General features: G+C 53.1%; 1 long non-coding RNA gene across 1 annotated transcript in view; it reads left to right on the top strand.

Annotated features, from left to right (window-relative positions):
* Positions 1–1,443: 1,443 nt before the first annotated feature.
* LOC108393355 (uncharacterized) overlaps positions 1,444–21,030 on the top strand; it is a 142,566-nt gene continuing 122,979 nt past the window's right edge. The window contains exon 1 of the long non-coding RNA XR_005055701.2: positions 1,444–2,036. This is a non-coding gene — a long non-coding RNA (uncharacterized lncRNA). The remainder of the gene's footprint in view (positions 2,037–21,030) is intronic.

Raw genomic sequence — 21,030 nt, 5'->3', positions numbered from 1 at the left:
AAGAGACAGAAAATTACCAACTCCCATTCTTCCTAGCTCTTCTAGAGCAGACACTGTCCCTTTTATATCTGGTAACACCACTAACTGTAACCCCCATGAAGCCAAGAATCATAACAAATATTGACTGGTAGAATTATGTTGGCATGTTGGTGCAGGCTCATGAATTCCACCAGCTTGGGCAGCTTGCTATAATATCAAGCTTTTGGGTGGAGCTTTGTGGGTGAGATTTCTGCAGATTGATTCAGTACAGGGTGGGGAATGAGTAAGTTTGTCCACCTGCAAGAGCCCGATTTACCTGCATTTACTTTGTTAGCAATGTAAACCTGTCAGTCAGATGAAACCAGCTAATGTTGACTGAGCCCCTATTGAGTAATTTGCTTTAAAAAAAGGCATATGATATATTCCTTGACCATATGATACTTAGAATTTATTGGAGCCAGAAATACACATACATAAACAAACAATGGTGAAAGATAGCATATTGTCAGTGTCAAATGAATGGGGTAGATAACTGTGTAAAGGGAGTTCAGAGAAGAGAACCACCCTTGGAATGGAGTGGGAGAGAGGCTGTCCCAGAGGAGCCTTGAAGGACATATGTGGTCCAGGTCATGGCACAGAGAAGCCACTCAACAAGGACACCTTGACTGATGTCCCCAGGCAGGGATAGTGGCCTGGTGCAGACCGCCCTCTGCACATCCACACAGTCATCACTATGCTGCTTTCTCCTGGCTCTTGACTGCGAGCTCCTGGAGTGGGGACGCCGGCCTTTCTGCTCCCACTGCGTGCAGGCGCTCAGCTGAATGAATGAGGAGGCAGCTGTAGAATCACAAGCCTAAGGACAGTGGCAGCTCCAGAATTTTAATTTAGGAGGGTCTCAGGGTGGCAGCTGGTTTGCAGAAGTGGAGCCTTAAGGAGTGTAAGGAAACGCAGTTCACATTGCAGATGGGAGACCAGGCCGCCCTGTGTGGCCCAACAATGACTGTGGTCACCTCCCTCTACACCCCTATGGAAGCAGACACTAAGGGTGTCAGATGAAGTATGAACGGTAACTTATCCCTGAAGGTCACACAGCTTAATGGCAGGTGGAGACTTCAACCAACAAACCTGGTTCTGTTTGACTCTGGGCCTACCAAGGTTTGTCACTCTTGGCGGCATTTTAGGGGCTCGGTGGGAGTCACCTTGGGTACAAAGGCCAGCCTAGACCCAAAAGAGTTGGCAGCGGGGCTGGAATCCTAGCCTTATCCACGAAGAAAGGGCGCAGGGGAGGACAGCTGTTGCGCCCCCAGCACTTCCTACCTGGGCTCGGTATTGGTAGTATTTCGGAAAACAACTACATTTCCCAGGGCGCAGTTCGGCCGCCTGGTCGCCCTTTCCCGGCGCTCCACCCACCCCGCCCGGCCTGCCCCGCCTCTCCTCGGTCCCGCTCGTATATAGGCGCCAAATGGCCCGACGGCCGGCAGAGCGCGGAGGCGGCGCGGCCGCGCGGGGCTGCGGGCTCCCTAGGAGGTTGCGACCAGCCCAGCTGGCGTCCCCCGCCGCGCTCTTCCTCCCCGGCCTTTCGTTCCCCGAGACCACCCACCGTATGCCTCCCGGACCTGCAAACCCGAGGCCGAGAGCGGATCTGCACCTGGCGCTTTCCCGCACTGGGCAGAGGGCTTCCCGGCAAGGATCTGTGTTCGCGCTGGCGATGCGCAGTGAAGAAAGGCAAGGGGCTGCGGACGCGCTCGGTACTCTACGAGCGGGAGGAAGCAAGATGCGCTCGCCGGATCCGCGCGGCCCTGCTCGCGTCGCGCGCTCGCCCCCAGGCCCGGGAACGCGGCGCCTTGGGAATCCCTCCAGCGAAACCCCGGATCTCCACGGCTCCCGAGGGCCGAGGCCGGGGCTGCCTTTGGTTTTGAATGGAAGGTGGGGAATGGGATGGGGCCTGCGGATACCCAAACGTGGATTACTTGGTGCGTATGAGCCGGGCTACGAAGATTCACGTCTCCACGGCGGATTGATTCATTCTGCTTGACAGTCGGGCCTCTGACCTGGAGGTAGGTTTCTCTGCGCTTCGAGGGTGGGGATTTGAATTGTCCCCGTCCCCATCTCCCGCATCGCTTTCGTCTCCCGTTTTGGGTTGTAACTGACATCTTCTCGGAGGTTCTCTTAGCCATCCCTCCGCCCCCAGGCGGAGCTGATTCGCCTGCTTCGCGGTGGTCGCGCGCGTCCCCGGCGTCCTCGGTCACTGCCCTTCAGTCCCCAATGCCGCCAAGCCTGGCTGCCCCGCGGCGCAGAAGCTCAGCCTGGGGAACGGCTCCCGCGTCCTTGGCGCGCCCGCGCGCGGCCCCTGTGCTTACCGCCTCACCGCATCGCCCTCCTGGGCCCGTTACTTTGGGAGCGGTGACCACTCGGTGACCCAGAGCGCACCTGGGGCGCAGCGCTTGGAGGTGGTGACCAGGCTGAGCCTCTCTCACCGTTGGGGGACGGGGTGGGGGGTGGTGTCTGGATGTCTCTGGTCGCCGGTTCTTGGGTGAGTGGTTTTATGCAAAGACTGGGCCACCTGTCAGGCGGACGCTGGGATGGTGCGGTGAAGGCTTTCTGAATGGATGGTGGGTGGCAGGGATTCGGTGCAGGACAGCCACCAGCGCCTCGGCCCACCTCCCCCCAGCGCAGCTCGTTAATGGAAGAGGCTTCCGGGCCAACGCGGGAAGGAGACCTAGTCTTGAGACCTGAACAGAAAGTGAACCTCTCCTGCCTTTGATCTCCCCTTATCCGCTTGGGTCCGCGCTGTTTTGGGCAGTGCTGTGGCTGCCACTGAGTAGGCGCGGCGTAGAGGTTTTTTGAATGAATGACCGAGTGGGTCCACCTTGGTGTGCCAGGTAACCTTCGTTTCCTTCTCTCTCCTCGGCACTTGTCCTCAACTCCAGGACTTTCCCCCTGAAGATGGTTTCCTGGAGATGCTTTTCCAGGTGTGGGATTTCCTCCTCTCCCCCAACCCTATTGGCAGCCTGGCTGTGAGGACCCATTTCCCACCCAGAAGTCCCTTCTGCATAGACGACTTCTGGAAGCTGGCATGGGCCTCCCTTGGTTTGTGCTTAGGGTGCCTCCGGGGAGCGCCTGCTGGAGGAAGGAGGGAGGAAGGAAGGAGGTCGTTGTGTTGGTCCTCCCTGCTCCCCCGGAACCGTGTGCCTCTGGTCACAGCCAGGTCCCTGTTCCTGCCCCCCCCAGCACTGTTTCTGTGCCCCTTTCCCACCCTCTGCCCGCTGCCACACAGACCTCGCGAGGGGAACCCTTGAAACTGTTCCACTAATGGAGCTCCAGCTCCACAGTCCATCTGATTTTAAAAGTAATCTGGGCTCTTTTTCTTCTGCAGAGAACTACAAAAAAAAAAGTGCAGAAAGTTGGGAAAAACACACCCAGTTCCCACAGTAGTACGGGAAGTTTGACATTGTTTCCTCACTGCCGAAATCTTGCAATATGTACAACTTTGTTTCCTGCGGTTTCCCCCTTCGCTTTTATTTGAACAGTTCCCCACGTAGTGACTGTACTCTGCTACACACATTGAATCATAATGTACTTGACAATTCCCCCCTTGTTGGACACTAAGGTGTTTCTGAATTTTTACCCTTGGAAGTAATGCACTGGTGAGCAGCTTTTATACATAAGAGTTTGTACACTTTTTGGATTATTTCCTTTGGCAAATTCCCAGAACTATCTTTGCTTTAGGTCAGAGTCATGTCTTAAGTCAAAGGAATGCCCCCTTTGATGGACATTTCCAAGGCGGGCTTGGAGGAAGCGAGCACCACTTATTCAGCAGCAAATACCACATATGGGAGCCAGAATATGGTGGGCCCTGGGAAAATGCTTGCTGAGTGAAGGAATGGTTTGTTTTTCCCGAAGCAAAGCTTGATCAGCATTGGTATGAGAGTAACTTAAACTTTGCTTTCAGGACTGTGATGTAAAGTGTTTAAGCAAGTGCCATAGACTAAGATTTACTAGGCAGCTGAATTCAAATGCTGTCCTGATTTCAAAAATTAACTTTTGATTTTGATATAAATCTAGATTTACAGGAGAGTTGCAAAAATAGAACATGGAGTCCCTATAGGCCTTACTGTCCCCTTTACCAACTTCCCTCGGTATTAACATCCTATGTATATATAGTGTGGGATTTAACACTGACAATACTTTGAACTGATTGTCCAGACCTTATTCAAACTTCTCCAATTGTCCCAACTAATATCCTTTTTCTGGTCCAGGATTTCATTTAGGGTCCTGCATTGCAGAAAATGTTGTCCTGTAAAAGAGTGGATGTTGAGAGTGGTTCAGCAGACCATCTGTTTATTTATTTTTTAACCACTTTATTGAGGTATGATTGGGATACAGAAGCGGCACGTATTTAATACAGCTTGATGCATTTGGTTATAAGTATGCCCTGTGAAATCATAATGACAATCTATGTCCTAAATATACCCATCCCCTCCAAAAGGTTCCTCCTGCCCTCTTTCTTCATCATAATTATTATTTGGTGTGTGATAAGAATACTTACCAAAGAATCTACCCCCTTAGCAAAGGTTTAAGTGTACAATACAGTATTGTTAACTACAGGTTCTATGCGCACATCACTAGGACCTATCCGTCTCCATAGATCATCTTTATTCTGGAGAAGGTTTAAAATTGAGTGGCCCCTTCCAGCTTCTTCCCCAGGTGACCTGGCCCTCCTCCCTGTTCATGGCCAGCAGAGCAGATGGGACTCTCCAGGGCCTAGAGGGGAGCGGAGCCCTGACCGTGAGTGAGAAAAGTATCTCTGTATCCCCTCTTTGCTTCTCCCCAAACCTCCACCAGGAATGAGTTGCTTATTAAAAATTGGGCTGTAGATTAATGTGCCCCAGCATGTCTTCTGAGGGGTAGGTGTTTGGATGACATCCGGTGTGCGTGAGAGCGAGCCGTGGAATCCACCGTTGACAAGTCCAGCACAATGCCTGTGCGGGTGACTCACGCCACCTGAGTGGCAGGTGTGTCGGGCTGCTAAGTGCATAGACCCAGCAGAGATGGCATTTCCTGGTTATCTGGGCAGATTTAAAGGGACATGGGTTTCTGCCCTGACCTCATAATGGATGTAGGGTATTGTCACGCAATCCTGGGCTTGGAAGTGATACCCCTCTTCTTCAGGGGACCCGTTTCTCCTGAGGGCGAGGACAGCCAGTCTGGAGGGGTATTTGGAAGTAACTGATGTGGATGGAGGCTGGCTGAATGTCTTTGCATGAAGAGGCACAAAATCTCAGTCGTATATGAATTAGTCATGGGGATGAGAGCAGAGCAGAGGGACTATAGTCAGTAGTTCTGTAATGTCTTTGTTGACAGATAGTAACTAGGGGTGGATATTTAATAATGCAGATTGCCATTGAATCACTATTTTGTAGACTTTAAGCCAGTATATATTGTGTATTAACAATACTTCAATAAAAAAATAAAGAGCGCTCGTGTGCCGCTGAGGAAGCTGGTGAAAGAGGCTCTTCTGCCCTGTGACAGAGACCACACAGCCTAAGTCTTCCGCCAACAACAGACACTCGAATCAGGGCTGTCTTCTCCAGCCTGGAGCGGTTCCCTGCCGTGGAGGTGACGTTTGTTTGGGATGAGGAGTTTTGAAGTTACTTAGATCTCAACACAACAGACTTGTGTTGTCTAGATAGGGTTCCTCGGTTACTGTTAGGGTCTGGTTGCCCAGACTTGATTTTTCTTTTTCTTCTTTGAGGCACTCCCAGCCTTCTTGTTACAGCTGATACACGGGAGGGTAGCCATCCGCCCCGTGTGCAGTGGCGCAGCCATTTTCTCCAACGAGCCAGTTCCAGTGAGGGTCATACCCGGAAGCCTGGGGAGGGGCAGAGGGGTTGGGGATTTTGTGACTAAGCTCTTACGGAACAGCCCTTCTCTCTGCACCTGGCTTGTCTCTCTCCACAGTGGCTCCTCAGGGCCTTCCTTTCTCAGGAGCTGCAGTTCTTCCCAGGTCTGGGGGGTGCAGGCCAGACTGCTTACTCCTGGCTGCCTCCACCAGTGTTCTGGCCTTCAGGCTGTGGTTTGCAAAAGAATGAATTGCTGGGGGAATCTGGTAACAAGGAGTGTTCTTAGCAGCCCTCCCCACTCTGCCCCCGTCTTCAGAGACTCTGGGTGGTCAGTCAGGGTGGGGTAGTACTCAGGGTTCTGCACCTTTAGCAAGGCCCCCAGGCCATCCCATACAGATGGACACACTAAGAAATAGGGACTTGACTGACTTCTTGGCCCCCTAAAGGCGGGACTGAGCCTTTTCCCTCTGAAGCTTACCCAGCCACAAAGTGTTGCTCTTTCTCCTCTTCCAGAAAGCCTTCCTGGCTTACCTCCACCTGGTCTTAGCCCCCATGTACACTTTATTCAGTGTGTTGGTACAGGTTTTGACATAGAAATCTTGCAATCAGGTGCCCTTTGTGTGCTGTTAAGACAGAAAGGGCTGCATTTGGGTGAACATGAAAGGAGCTGCTATTCCGTGCTTGAGGAATAAATGAGATCTGGGAGCTTGGACTGTTCCCTGTGATAGGCAGCTTCCTGGTACATTTGTTTGGGGTGCCCATGCAGACCACTGCTACTTCTGTTTCTGGCCAGTGTTGCCCTAGGCGATGCCCACTGTCAGCATGGAGCTGGTTGGGGTCCTCCCCCTGAAGTTGGCACCCCCTTCTTCAGGTGATGGGTGTACCTGGTTCGCTGTACACAAGTACGAGAATGCTCCTGGGTGAATTGTCTCGCTTTGAATTATGCCAGTGGCTAAAGACACTGTTCAAAATCACTTGGGTTCCCTTGCTTTACTGACTAGGTCTGTGCCTGGAAAAATGTCTCTCTAAAACCCTTCCTGGTTGATCACATGATAATGTGGAGGGCCTGGAGGAAGCCTACAGCCTGCAAGAATGCTGAAGTGGCAAGTTTCTGTCAAAGAATTCTTTTTGTAATCTGAGTCATCACCTCCTCCCATATTTGGGTTGTTGGTACAGGTTTTTACATAGAAGTCTTGAAACCAGGTGCTTTTTGCAGTTGGTTAAGATAGAAGTGACCACATTCAGATAAATGATACAGGGGCAGTGCTTCTGGGCCCCCAGGAATGTCTGCCCTCAGGTCCGGGAGGCCCCCAGGCCTTTGGGAAGTGCCTGTTAAGGGTCTGCTTGGAATGGTTTTGAGACCCATTTGAGGCAAGGTAGGCCCATGCCCTCATATTACTTGAGCGATTTCCTATGCTCTCCTTTGACCAGACTGAGGAGCCCGAGGGGGACAGGACAGGGAGGGCCATCTCCGCCTGTCCAGGAGCCCATCAGAGATTTCCTGAGGGATTTCAGAGCCATCCGGGGAAGATTTCCTTCCCCTAATTACAGTGGCTTCCCCATCATTTGCCTGTAGACTTCCTCTCTTGTTCATTCACAAATACTGAGTGCTTGCTGGGCGCTCCTGCAGACATTGCTGCAGGCCCTCAAGTCCTCAAGTGGGCTCTGGTGGCCTTAGGGTCAGCTGGAAGCTGACTGCATTTAGCAGTTTTGGGCAGGGGGCTTCATTGTGCTTTAAGCATGGAAAGGACCATGTCTGAGATGCTGGCCTTTGGGGACAAATTCTTCAGTTTGTGAGGGAAACCTTCAGAAGCTCTAAGCAACAACTACTGTTTCTGTCATTGCACCTTCTATATTTAACTACTTTTTAAATTTTTAACCGATTTTTAATTATGGTAAGCTATACATAGCATAAAATTTACTATCCTAACCATTTTTAAGTGTGCAGTAAATGGCATATGTGTATTCCCACTGCTGTGTGACCTCACTGCCATCCATGTCCAGAACGTTTTCATCCTCCCAAACTGAAACTCTGTGCCCATTAAACACTAATTCCCACCTCCAGCCCCTGGCACCCCCTGTTCTATTTTCTGCTGTATGAATTTGTCCACTATTGGGGCCTCACTGAGTGGAATCCCACAATATTTGTCCTTCTGTGTCTGCCTTATTTCATTGAGCATAATGTCCTCAAGGTTCAACCATGTGGTGGCAGGTGTGCCGGACTGTCCTTCCTAAGTTCTAAGGCTGGGTGATTTTTCACTGTATGTAGAGGCCGTATTTTATTTATCCATTCATCCATTGATGGACCCTTGGTTGCTTCCACCTTTTGGCTATTGTGAGTAATGCTGCTGTGAACATGGGTGTGCAAATATCTGTTCTAGTCCCTGCTTTTAGTTCTTTTGGTTATCTACCCAGAAGTGGGATTGCTGGATCATATGGTCATCCTATGTTTAATTTTTTGAGGAACCACCATACTCTTTTCCATAGAAACTGCTGCGTTTTATAGTCCTATGAGCAAGATGTAGGATTCCAGTTTCTCCACATCCTGGCCAACACTTTTGTTTTGTTTTGTTTTTGATAATAACCATCCCAGTGGGTGTGAAGTGGCACTTGCTCATTGTAAGGCGGATTGGCCAGGACGGTTAGATTTTTTTCCCTAGTGTACTCTCAGGGCACCTGTGGGACCTCCTTTTCTCTTTGAGGAGAAAGCTTCACTCAGAGCTAAGGGCCCAGGGGAAGTAAGAAGCCTCAGTTTACATGGGTGGCACTCAGCTCCAAATGGGCTGCATCTGTTCTTTCTAACTTAAAAGGGATGGTTATCTGCTGTGTCCTTAAATCCTAGTTAGTTGCTCTGGAGCTTTTCAAGTGGTTCAAGTGCTTTTGTGTCCATATGCCATCTGATGCCACGGTCAATGTGCTGAGATCGTGAGGGGCCACCCTCATGTTCCAGAAGAGGATATTAAAATACAAATGAGGAAGCCATGCAGGTAGGTGCTGACCCAGGAGGACTGGCCCCCAGCTCCTAGCTGAGCACCCACTGTGACGGGTGAACAGGTGGGCAGTGCTGGCACAGGGAAGGAGGGCTGGGGTTTGATTTGAGAGAAACCTAGGGGGCCTCTGCTCTGCCCACTTAGCCTCCCTGGTCAAATTTCATATGTGAAGTTTGATGAGTGTAGGGTTTTCTTGAAAAAAAATTTTTCAGAATTACTTTTCTGTAGAAGCCTTTCCTGCACAGTTTAATGGCTTAAGAAATGTCTTCTTGAGCACTGGGGTGAGAGGGCAGATTTCTGCGGCAGTTCCCATGAAGAGCCCTGGTCAGTGGCTGGGTTCACATGCTCACCTCTTTTCTGGGGTTTTCTTCCCAAAGCTGTGTGTGGGAAGCTGAGTATTCTGGTTTGTCATTGGGTGGGTGTGTCTGGCCTCAAGGGGGGTTGTGTGGTCACAGTAAATGGTTCTATTGGCCCCGGGGGGGACCGACTGTGTCTGCTCGGCAGCTTTACCCTGCTTTGCCTCCCAGGCTCTGCGCCTTCCCCCACTGCGGCAGGAGGAAAGCAGCCCTGTACCCCCGGAGGCACCACGAATGTTGTACTTTTCCTTTTTATTTTTTTATTGTGATATTTCTTTTTATTTTTCAAATTGAGCAGCAGCAGGGAACAAAGTTGTTGTTCCTGTGGCTGGGGTGACAGAACAGGACAGGCCCAAGCCTGGAGGCTTTCTTCTCCCTGGGAGGGGAGAAGGAGGGGACGCCACCCCGACTCCTCCGGACCCCTCCTCTGCCTCCCGCTTCACACCTGACTTGTTGGCGTGGCCCCAGAATCAAGCTGAGGGAGGTTTCTCTGAATCTGAGGGAGTCCGTGGCCACTGGCAAGCCAGTTGGGAAGTTGAGATGTTTGGGTTTTTCATTAAATTTCTCGAGCGGAACCCAGGAATACGGTTAACCGCAGCGCTGGGGCGCTCCTCCGTCCCTCGTTCCACCTGACCACTGACTGGGCTGTTCTGTCTCTCCAGGAATGGCTTTCCCCACCCCTTTCCCCACTCCTTACGCTGTTCTCCTCCCCCCACACCGTCACTGAACCCGGCTCATTTCCTCTTTTCCAAGCCCCTTCTCCTGCCAAGGTCACCCTGGGCATCTGTCTGCCGGGCACTGTCCTGGGGAAGATGCCTGTGTGGCTGCATTCACAGTTCCCTGGTCAAACTAGCCATTTGATGTTGACTGTTCCCAAAACTAGGACCTGGCCCTCTTCCTTCTACATCCCTGTGTAAAGGACTCAACGATCCGCACCCACTGACCTGCGTGGGCCACCGCAGCAGCAGTGGTCCTTGTTGGGAAGGAGGGAGGCCAACTTTCGCAGGCTCAGAGCCCTTGGTTGTAGGGTCTCATTTCCTGAATCCCCGTCGCCCTGGATGGGGGCATTATTATCTCTGACATCTGAGGTCAAGAAGCTCTCAGGAATATCTGGAAGACTCCAGAGCTTTGAAGGATGGAGCCATGGTTCAAAGTCAGATCTTGGCACATGTGTGACACCGGGTCCTATCCTGCCCCTGTCACTGACATCTGTGTGACCCTGTGCAAGACACTGGGCCTCTCTGTGCTCAGTTTCTCATCCATAAAAGAAGGATATTTTTTTCGGTCATTTTTAGTTGCAAGTTGCAGAGAAACCAGCTCTAACCAGCTGAACCAAGCGAACTTTGGCTTGTTCACTGACCTGAAAAGTCGAGGAGCTATGCCTTTGGGTGATTTGATGGCTTTCTGTGTTCGTCCAGTTCTTTTCATTCTTAGGTTTACTTCCTGGTGGAAGTGGAGAGGGCAGGGGCGTTGGCAGGCCCCCTGCGGCCCAGACCCTGAGGGAGAGAATGCCTTTGTCTCAGCATCCCTGAGGTCCCACCTGGAGCCTCCCCCGTGGCCAGAGGTGGAACCCACCGATCGGCTGTGCTGTGGTCTGTCCCAGGTCCCAGGCCTGGATCTGCGGGTGAGGCAGCCCCCTCCCCAGAGCCACTGGGATTCTGCAAACAGACATTGGGGCCCTTAGGAAGCAGAGGTACAGTCAAAAGCGACACCCACCAAATGTTTGCTGTGAACGAACTGACTCTAGGTAAGACACCGGCCTGCCTGGTGGGGCCAGGAATCAATCTGTTTCCCTTTGTATACCAGGGGCTTGGTGATGCTCCGTGAAGGGTGATGAGTGGGGGAACCCCAGCAGTTCTGTCCTCCCCCCCTGGATTTCTGAACCTGAGGGTCTGTTTTCTCATGGGGATCGTCTTGCTGCATCAACGAGCTGGGAAGTTGGCTCTTGGGTCTCCAAGTCCAGCCTTGCAGCGGATCGCCCGTGGCTGGGTTCTCATTTACCTGCAGTCACGAGGCTTTACTAGAGTGGCAACTTGATGCTTGAAATGGCAGCTCTCACCCCAAGATTCCCTCAAAGCGAAGGAAGACACCTTCCCTAATTCTGAGCCTCTCTAGACTGGTGGTGTTGTGCTCACTCTGTCTTGCAGAGGCGAATTTTGTCTCCTTCTTGGCACAAAAAGCCCAATGACAGGACCCGGGGCTATGGCTTCTTGCAGGGCTCCTGTGCTTGGTAACCCAGGGAGGGAGACGAGCACCCCGTGGGACCTGGCAAAGGGCTGGTCCTGGATTTGTTTAGGTGTCTCTGTGGTGTTTGCACATCCGTGTGTCAGCTTGTGCCCCGGCTGCTGGGGGCTCCGTGTTGGAGAGATGGCTCTGCTCTCCAGGCCCAGGAACGGAAGCCGGCGGACCCTATTTTGCTTGCCGTGTCTGCACGTCACACAGGTAGGCTTTGTTTGAGGAGCCGTGAGTCATGCCCAAGAGTTGTGTGAGCTCCTAAAGGAAGCCAGCTGTCCTCATTTGCCATTGCGAGGAAAAAAGCTCATTGTCTTGGTGATAGGTTATTTCTACTCTGAAGCTTGCCTGTGAATAGCCTTTTAAGGGAAGATGGAGAAGAGGGAGGTGAATGCCATGTACTGAAGGCTCTGGACGCCCTAGGAAGGTGCTGGCTGCTCTGTACAGTATTGCTCCATTTAATAGGCGAGGAAGCTGAGGCTCCCAGGCTTACGTTACTTGTGCAAAGTCTCTCTGCTGCTCAGTGGCAGAGCCAGAACGTGGTCTGCTTCCAAGTTGGCACATGACTGTGTTCATCTAGCTTCTAGCTGCAAGCTTGGGTCTCTGCTTTTGGAAAGTGCTAGAAGTCACAAGTGGATTGGATAACGTCTCTATAGCAACGATTCACCCTTCACCTCCTCATCCGCAGTAACCCACTGACAAGTTTAAAATCGTGTTTCCTTTCTCCTCTCCTGATGGAGGTGAGGCTTGCAGTGAAGTCAGTGTTAAAAAAATTGAGACCGAAATTAGCAGACAGGTTCATCTACGAGCGTTTTCCATGATGAGGCCCTCTCACTCACTGCTCCCCTGGCGCCCCGCCTTTCCCCAAGCTCTCTACCTTTTCTGTTTTGCCATCCTCACCTTCCTGTCCTCGGGTGTAAATCTGGTCGGAGAGCCATAGGTCACTGCATGCCATCTCCCAACTGGCAGGCATGGAGTCAGGATTCAGATCCCGGTCAGTTTAATTTTTAAACCAGTGCATTTCTTCACAGAATTGTCTCGACTCTGCTCAGGAGATACACATGTCCCAGGTATATGTCAGCAGTCCTGAGTCCCTTGTTGAGATTTCATGAAGGATGTTGAGGCCAGAGCCTACTGATGGATCCCTATCATGTTTTCATCCTAACATGATGGTTCTGGGCTGTCCTAGGATCCTTGCTCAAGGTGGGACGGGAAAGTAGACCAGTCCATTATCAAGGCATCAATGGAAGCATTGTGTCGAAAGGTTCTAACTCAGTTACCAGGGAAGTGTTGTGTGTAGTTGACTCCTTGGGCTCAAAGCTTAGCTGAGCTTTCAGAGCAGACCTGTAACTAAGATTGCCCTTTTGATGTTCTACTTGGAAATTGGAGGCAATTGTCCTGTGCTGCACCAACTTCACCTCCAAACTGGAGAAGGGCCAGGTGAGAAATCCTTGCCCCATCTGAGCTGCACTCCCACCAGCCACCGTGCTGTGTCCTTTTGCACAAAGAACCTTTGAATTGACAGGTTGAGAGGGTGGTGAACGGAGCTTGTGTGGCTTTGAGGTTGGGGGAGGGATGGGAGTCAGAGTGTGTCTCATTCATTAGACTGAATCTTGGATTCTTCCTCCCATTTACTTTCTTCCACTTTCTTGGCTTGAAACCTGCATCGATCTTAAAGCAATGGAGCAGTTCCGTGGCTCTGCCTGCTTGGACTGCAGCTGCATCTCTGCTCTGATGTGGCTGGATTTAATTGGGGAAGAAAATTTCCATTTTCTAGTCAGGGCGTCCAATTCGCCTTTGATTTTTCTTCTTGAAAGTGAAGAGTTTGGGCTGCAAAGGGTAGTATTTGGGAAGCATAGGATTGGGCTTCCACTGGCTCAAGTGAAATGACTTAACGTAAAGGTGGCACGTATGCTCTCGTGTACAAGGCAGATATGGTCACTAAGCAGCCCCAGGAGCCTTGGTTGGCTTGAGTGGGAAGCCAGGACTGGGGTGTGGGGAGAGGAGTCACTGTGGTGCCCTGGCTAGCGCTTCCTTCCCAAGACCTGCCTCAAAGCCTCCATCTCCATGACCTGTTAGCTGCTCCTATCCTTGTGGACTGTGTCCTCCCCTAGTGCTTAGGAACACACCGGGTGGAGGGGGCATAGAATCCAGTTTTGTGATCCAGTGGCTGCCTAGGTTACACTTCAATAAACTCACCAGGCAGGTGCTGCCTTTATTTTTGCAACCTGTCCTTTTCTATCCAGTCTTTCCCTCCTCTGAACTTGTATTGTGCTAAAGCCCTAATATTAGATGTTGTCATGTTTGGTTCACAAGTGTGGCTCTTTTTCTTCAATAAAATCAGAGGTGCACGTGCTCTGATTTCACTGCACCTGGCCTGATGCTGGCCCCAGGAAAGACAACACATACTGGGTGAGCTGACAGGTGGGAAGCCCCTGCTGGTCTGCCATTTCGCTGCTTTGTAGCTGTGGGTGCTGGGTCCATGGACTCCAGTTCAGTTACCCAAACAACCCATTGGAAAACAGCTGCATGTCGTGCTTTCGGAAGGTGTTACCGGTCTTTGCTTGTAGTGATCCTGGGCATGGCACGTTTCTATTCCTTATGTGGATAAAATGAAGGTTCCTGTAGCAGGATTCTCACCTGGTCCTCCTTAGCTAACTCACTACACACGTGTGGGCAATGCGTCGTTATTGACTCTATATAAAGAGCCCTCCTCCATGCTCTGGGCAATATGGCACGGCTGTAAGGCTGCAGGAGGGCAGAGGCTGGAGTGGTGACAGCGCCGAGGACAGATACTGGGATGGTTGTGTGGGCGGAAAAATCCGGAGACTGGCTTGCTGCATGCAGACTTGCTCTGAGTAAACGGGATTTTCGTGACTGACCTGCCACCGTGGAAATAAAGTTAGGTATAACCCTTTCACCCCAAGAACATTTTACTGTCATTTCTTTGGTCACATTGAATCCATAGTGAACTTGCCTGGGGCTGAAACCCATTAGCAAGACAACTGGTGACACTCAGCAGGGTTCACTGGTGACGGAGGAAAAAGAGCAGGCTGCCTCATGGAAGGAGGGTTTCAGCGGCCGCACCTGTGGACAGGGAGACACCCGAGTGTCCCCTGTGGACCTGTGGTCCTGGGAAGGGGTGGAGGCCTGGGGTCCACCCCAAGAGAAAGCTGACTGAAATGGCGTCACTACGAGGTGCTGTGCAAATAGTAAACGATGTCGTGGCAGCGTGAGAGTCAGCGGCCCGAGAGGAGACGGCATGAGAGGAAGCAGTGTGGGCGCGCAGGCTGCCGGGTGCCGTGGGGCAGGTGGAGGATGTAGGGGAGCCGTCAGCCCCAGAAATGGAGGAGCAGAGGTGTGATGGACAGGAGGGGGTGGAGGCCTCTCGGCTTGAGACCCCACCCGGCTGAAAGCTGGTGGGGAGCCCGAAGGACGGGGCAGCCGCGGGTTCCTCCAGGACAGGCGCAGCCCCTCCTCAGGCTGCGGGGCGCTCCGTGCTCTGCTCCTGTCCGCACGCTCCAGCACAAAGGGAAATACGGCCTGCCTCTCGGAGGAAGAATTTAAGGGGCCTGTGAAGGTCACGAGGGCCCAGATGTGGGTTGGCTTGAAAAGGCAGCAGCAGACGGAGAGAAATTGGACTGGAGCTGTGGCAGCGACTGGGACCGGAGCGGTGGTTCCGGCTGCTGAGGACGAAGCAGAGGCAGAGCGAAAGCGGCAAGACCGGCCCGTGTGTCCGCAGGACCTTCTGCGGGAGGGGCTGGAGAAGGTGGGTGTTGTGAGGCCCACCCACGGTCCTTGTGGTCAACTCCTTTGAGTAGAACTGGTTTCAATACAGCCAGGATGTGGCAATGGATCTCCTCAGACTTGAGGGTTATTATAATTTGTTATAGTTTTTGTTATTTGTATATTGTTGTAGATTATGGAATTTAGTTACAATGTTCCAGCTTCTTTGCACAGGGACCATTGCAGAGGGTTGAGGGCACAAAGATTGAGGAGAGAATCCTGGAGGGGTGGATAAAATGAAGGTTCCTGCGGCCAGGATTCTCACCTGGCCCTGGCTGGCCAGCTCACTGCACAGGTGTGGGCAATGCGTTGTTATTGACTCTATAAAAGAGCCCTGTCCAGTGCTGTGGGTGACACGGCACAGCTGTAAGGCTGCAGGAGGGCACAGGCTGGAGTGGTGGCAGTGCTGAGAACAGAGACGGGGGATGGCTGCTGGGGGTAGAGAGCCCCAGAGGGCAGCTGTGCTGTGCGGGCCAAGAAGCCCAGAGGACGGCTTGCTGCGTGCAGACTAGCTCTGAGTAAACGGGCTTTTAGTGATTGACCTGCCACTGTGGAAATTAAGTTGGTATAATCCTTTCACCCCAAGAACCTTCCACTGTCATTTCTTTGGTCCCAATGAATCCATAGTGAACTTGTCCGGGGCTGAGACCCATTGGCAAGACACCTTGACATGATGGCTTAGCCAAGAGCCCTGGCCTTTGCCCAGCATAAGTCCTCTACTTCTTGTGACTCTGGGCAAGTCCCACCACATCTCATGGCCTCAGTTTCCTCCCTGTGTACCTGAGACATGTACTAGAGGATTCCTGCATCAACTTCAGCGTAGAGGAGGCCTCGTTTCCCTCACTGTTCTTGGCCAATGACCATGAGCAGGGTGGGCAAGAACACATGCCCTGCTTTTCTCAGTGGGCACACCCTTCCCACATCTTTTTGCAGCTCTGCTCAGCCTCATGGAAAGTCCTCAATTAAGGATAATGGACATCAAACCAGAAAACAGCCTCGCCTGGTAGCAGTCTTTATAAAACATCATTTGTGATAGTGTGGGATGCCCTCAGAAATCTGTTGGGATGACTGTACTAAAATAAACAAATAGAAGAGGGCCCTCTTTGCCCTGAGGAAGGAAGGAAGTTTATTTAAGGGTCTTTGGGTGCTCTGGCCCCCGCCCACTGAACATTTGGTCTCAAACTGCCTTCAAGGACTGGTCTTTTAGGAAAGTGCAATTAAGGCCCTGCTCTTTGGTAAAAACGGGATTCTTTTCTGCTTGCTGATAGGTTCTTTCCAGGTTTTGGATGACAGACCAGGCCTGCAAAGACTTCTGCTCTGTGTGGTGGCTGATGGGCTTGCCTTCAGTTGCTCCAGAGGCAGAGACGGCTCTTAGAATCTGAGTTATTCTGGGGAGTGAGACGTGCTCTCCACGCCCCCTTCTCCTCCAGGCCTCACCTCCCCCTTCCTCTTAGGAAAAAAAAAATCCTTCCCTCTGTCAGCATCTGTGTCTTTAAGAATTCCCTCCATTGTAGCCCTGGGACAGAGACCTCTCTGTGAGAGTCTGTTGGAGGCCCCTCCTCGGGGACACCCTGCCCCCCATATTAAAAGACCATTGGAACAGGCTGCTCTTTCTCCTCTGGAGAGGGTCCCTCTGTCCCAGGCCAAGCAACTCTTAAGGGAGCATTTATCCTGGGCCACTCCGTTTACAAAGACTGTTTGAGTGTCAGATAAACTCAGACCCTCGGGGCAGAGGACAAAACCCCCTTTCTTTCCCTCTCCTGTGGGGAGACCCACAGAGACTTTGTGCTGGAGAGCTGGGGTCTGTGCAAGCGGAGGTGGGGGCCTGTGGTGGGACCGGAGCAGGGGAGCACCCCGGTTTCTATTCTGTTACTTTTAAGGTATATCTTAGCAGGGGACAGTTGACCAGCACTGTGGAATTATCTCCACTCTCCTCTCCAGGCCCCTGAGAAGATCTTTGGAAAGTTTGTTTGGCTTGCCAGGAGAAATCCCTAGTTTCTCCTGTCCTTTTGGATAGGGAAACGTTCACCCACTTGGACAGCCAGGCCACAGCTGAGTGTGTGTTTTAGATTTTTGGTCTGAGGGACTTTGGGCAGCAGACATCATGGATAAGCTTGGCTACCTGAGCATGCGTGTGCGTGCATGCACCCTGCCTGGGGGGTGTGGATGTTTGGGTGCTTCCAGCCCCCGCGTGTGGCTGTAGCCTTTGCTATACATGGCATGGGGTTTTTCACTCAGTCACATAAACCAGAAGCTATTCATATGGGACTAACATTTGTTGAGCACCTACTAAGTGCTATGCACCGCATCAACAGCTCAGTCCTTAGCATCCTGCAGACCTGGTGTTGCTAGGCTCAGAGCAGGAAAGCATTGCTAGTATCGCCCAGCAGTGGAAGGTCTGAGGTGCCAGCCCTGCTGTGTCTGATTCTAAAGCCTCTGCCTGCTGAGAACTGGAGGCCAGGCCAGAGGGCCCCGGGGGCGCGGCAGGACGGAGGGTGCTGCTGGGCCCTCGTGTTTCTGTGCTGGCTTTGGTTTCGGGCTTGCCCACCACCTCCCACCTTTCCCCAGCCCTTTCACCCTGCTGCTGGCTGGACTCTGCCTTGTAGGTGCCGGAAAGTGAGGCTGTGTGTTAATAGTCTGCCCAGGACGTGCCATGCCGTGTGCCCTCGGAGGGCTCAGTACCATATGCACCTGCGCTTGTGGGGGACGCAGAGAGGCCTGAGCTGGGAGGGAGGCCCCTGGCTCCTTCAGCATATGAGCCGACTGGGAAATCTTCAGGGCCCTGTGGCCAAGAAAGAGCCTCCTGCCCCACGAATGTCTTAGAGAAGCCCTGACCCAGCCCCCAGCCCAGATCTGTGACTGTCCCCTTCCATTTTCTTTTTTTCAGGGCAGAGTTGTGGGCCCCGGGGTTGAGCTGTATGTGTGAGCTGGGGGGGCAGGAGGGACGGCTCCCAGAATTCCCAGCTTGCCTGTGCCCCACCTTCCTCCGCTGCCCCAGGAGTCAGCGGCCCGGAGGTGGGGTGGGGGTGCCGGGACAAGAGAAGGGCCTTCCCAGCCAGGCTCTATGGCTGAGTTCAGAGCCCCTACTGACATCTCACAGCGGACAGGGCTGCTAGGGGCTCGCGTTCCAGTCGCAGGAGGCCTGGCCTTCCCCTCGTCTGGCTGAGCCCAACGTATCCTTGAAGGGCTGGCCCACCCATCATGGCCTGTCTCGAGTGTGACTGGGTGGGCGAGGGTCCCCTCTGAATCACTGGAAAGTGGTGGGGGAGAAGCATTTGTGCAGACCTGACCTGCTGCAGGTGGAGCTCCGGGCTGTACAGAGGAGGGGCCCATCTCAGAAGGCACACTGTACCAGGGCGGGCACGGGGGAGGGTGGGGTGGGGAATTCAGGACCCAGCTACACGGGGGCGTGGTCCACAGCGATATGAGCCCACAGGTACCAGTGACTGCAGAGGACTTAGCCGGGTGGGAGAGCTTGTGCTGGGAGGCAGGGGGCAAAAGAGAGGCGGCAGAGTTCTTGTTTTGGTGATGGGGGTGGGAAGGGTCACGGTGGGATTTGTCTGGAGTACCAGGTGAACATTCGGCTGTTTGAAAAACAGCAGCAGCCCCATCTTGGACAGTTGGATGGTGGGTCTCTGCGTGCTTGCTGTGTTCCTGCACTAGCCTCCCAGGACTAGACCAAGAAGATGAGAATTACTGGCCTGAAGCCCCTGCCAGCCCGAGGATCTAGAACAATCCCCAGTGGCAACCTCCTGATGGGGTGGATGGGTGTGGAGTGGGTTCTCAGTAGCTCCCGGTGGGGTGGCCACCTGTACAGGTGTGCCCTGGCCATTTCTGTACCTGTTCCGCACTTTGCACAGGCTAGTGTTCTGGGCGCTCTTAGCATGTAGAGCTTTCAGTCCCACAGACTTACAGCTTGGTGATGTGAAGGAGGAGGCGACAGGTGCCTTGGACCCTGGGTGGAAGGATTTGGATCTCAGTCTTAGCTTGTTACTTCCCAGATGCATGACTGGGGGCAAGCTTCTCTATCCTTCTGTGCCTCTGTTTCATGGGCAGAATGACAGGGATGAGTTCTGAAGTCCTGTCCATCTCAAAAAATAAGCCAGGATGTGCACATGCGTGGCTGTGTAAATGTGTCTGGGTCTGTGCCTGGACTCACTGGCTTCCCAGTTCTCCATGCGAATGAATCTCCCCAGGACTCAAGTCACTCCTGCCCTGGTTAGGGTGGCATCCCACATCTTCAGGCCTGTCCAGAGGAGGGTGGGACTTCTGCTGTGGGCTGTGAGGATGTGAAAGCCCTTTGGCCCATCCAGCCTGGCCAAGGGCAGGCGGAGTCGGGTTGGGATCAGAAGTCCAAATGCTCACGTCCCAGGCGGTTGAGTTCTCCAGGGCATTGGCTCCCGTGGCAGTTGGCACAGAGGGTGAGGTGAGGGCTCCGTGCAGTCAGATGGCTGCAGGAGGTGGGGGGAGGCTTCTGGCTTCTCCCACTCCCACGGAAAGCTGGCAGCTTGGGGATTGTTTTGTAGACTCCAGAACCATCTATGTGCAAGTCTGCGTTTGAGCAGGATGACATGTGTCTCTTAGTTTGGCTTGTTGGCCCTGCACTGGCACAGCCCACCATCAAACAGCCCTTCTTACCGACCATCAACCTTCCTCTGTGCCAACAGCCCCTCCCGGAACACGTCCCATTGGTGTCGTGGATGGCGGGGATTAGTGTTGGCGAAAGTCAGTCTGTGCTTGGCTTAATCCCTTTCTTATCCCTCCCCTCATTGACTTTTTCCAGGGGGCAAGGGGAAGCCTTTTTGCTGATGAAAGAAGTGTTTTGGAAAACTTCCTGAACACACTTCTGTTTTATGATCTGTGCTGTTTACCACCTTTGCATGTGCCCTTCATTTCCAGGCCTGAACGGGAAGAGGGGGGCTGTGTTATTGAAGGTGCCCACGGATGCTGTCTCTCTCTGGACTGAGTCTTACCTGATAACAGGGGGCAGCGGCAGGGGTTGGGGGTGGCGCTAATAGCACAAGCAGGTTTCTCTTCCGCTGTCATAAGATTCCTGTTCTTTCGTTGGGGGAGGGCGACACTTAGCACAAGGGAGACTTTAGACGGGAAAGGGGGAGCTGGGCGTGCTCACGGGCAGTGGCGGGGGTGGGGAGTGTTGTCATTTATTAGGTCTATGAAAACAATACGGGGTTTGTCTCCAGGGTATGGTGGTGCCTGGGGAGGCAAGCCAAGATGGGCCCAAGCAGAAAGAAAACAAGCACAGGTCTGACGAAAATGTGGTGACCCCGAGGAGCAGGGAGAAAAGCACCTTTGTTTAGGGAGGTCAGGGTGAGCGAGGCATGGGGAGGCAGGGAGGACTCTGGGGTGGGAGAACTGCTGCTCCCATTCTGGTAACCTGGGCCCCCCGGGAGGGGCATGAGAAGACAGGGACACCAAGTTGGACGGGTCTTTCTGGGGTGGCTACTCCTGCCTTGCATTCTGGGGTGGGTTTGGGGGGGCACCTGGTCCTTATCAGCTCTGCTTCTTGAGGCCCGAGGGCAGATACCACACGAGGGTCTCCCTGGGGTTGGGAAGAGGGGTCTGCCACAGAGAGTGGGCCGGAGTTTCACTTCCCACTCAGCATGACTGGTCAATCGGGCGCTGAGCAGAGAAGCCCCCAAGAGCCTGGAAGCCGGCCCTCTGGGATCCGGGGGAAAGGGCACACATGGGGCACCCTTCCCCTGGCCACGCTGCCCTGACAGAGACCTCAGGTGTCTGGAGGTGGCTGGAGGAAGCAGAGGGGACCTTCCCACTGCTCGGAGGTCTCTGGGGTGCTCCCCTCCTGAGACTATCCGAACCCACCCT

Source organism: Manis javanica, chromosome 4, assembly GCF_040802235.1.
Source record: "Manis javanica isolate MJ-LG chromosome 4, MJ_LKY, whole genome shotgun sequence".
In the NCBI taxonomy this organism is placed as follows: Eukaryota; Metazoa; Chordata; class Mammalia; order Pholidota; family Manidae; genus Manis; species Manis javanica.
This window is presented reverse-complemented; position numbering and strand designations above follow the sequence as displayed.